The following is a 918-nucleotide window of genomic DNA, read 5'->3' on the forward strand; positions in this document are numbered from 1 at the left end:
CACTAGCCAAGTGCGCATTGGCACTGCCAATCGAACACGCTCTTGACACTGAGTGCAGCCAGTGCACCCCAATCGAAAACGCTATTAAAATAGCTTAGAACTTCTGACTTGCGGCTTATTGTAGAAGGGCTGTCACATTTAACTGTGATTGGCCAATTTCTTACGGCTTACGACTTGCGACTCTATTGTAGAACAGGCATTAGCGCCGAGACACTACCGTGTCTCCTGATCTTCCTGAACATCCTTGATTATTTATTAATTTTTTTATAACAATAATATTTTTAGTTTTTGTATATCTAGTAAAATAGCTAGCATTAATATTTCAATGTTCAAAATCATTAAACTAATGCTAGCTATTTTACTAGATACGCAAAAACTAAAAATATTATTGTTATTAATTAAAATAATTTAATATCATGCCTTAATGTATGATCGTATTTGAAAGCGCAAATACATAACCTCAATTTCAACTTGCACTGGTCTCCACTGACTTCAAAGACAGTGGAGCAAAAGTTGAACTCAGTGCAAATTTTTACAGCAGTTTTGTCAGTGGAACATTAAACACTGAACTGATTTTCACAGTGGAACAACAAAGGGTTTGTTTTCTGTTCCTGCACTAGGACTGCACTAGAACTGAACTGAACCGAACTAGTGCAAGCCGGAACTGACGAGTGTAAGCGTGTAGGTAAGGAATAAAAAACGTTCTAGTGTAAGATAAAAATGACGTCCCATGTTCCCATAATTCCAATAGTACAAATTCATTAGTAAAAAATTTCTAACTATTGAGTATCAAATTTGTAAGGTTAGAAAATCTTATGCTGTATATATAATGCATAATAATTAATAATATAATACTGAATGTTTTAACAAGCAATAATTTCTGTTTATTCATTTATAACATAAATAGTAATATATATA

The sequence above is a fragment of the Trachymyrmex cornetzi genome, unplaced genomic scaffold (assembly GCF_001594075.2).
Source record: "Trachymyrmex cornetzi isolate Tcor2-1 unplaced genomic scaffold, Tcor1.1 scaffold1061, whole genome shotgun sequence".
NCBI lineage: Eukaryota > Metazoa > Arthropoda > Insecta > Hymenoptera > Formicidae > Trachymyrmex > Trachymyrmex cornetzi.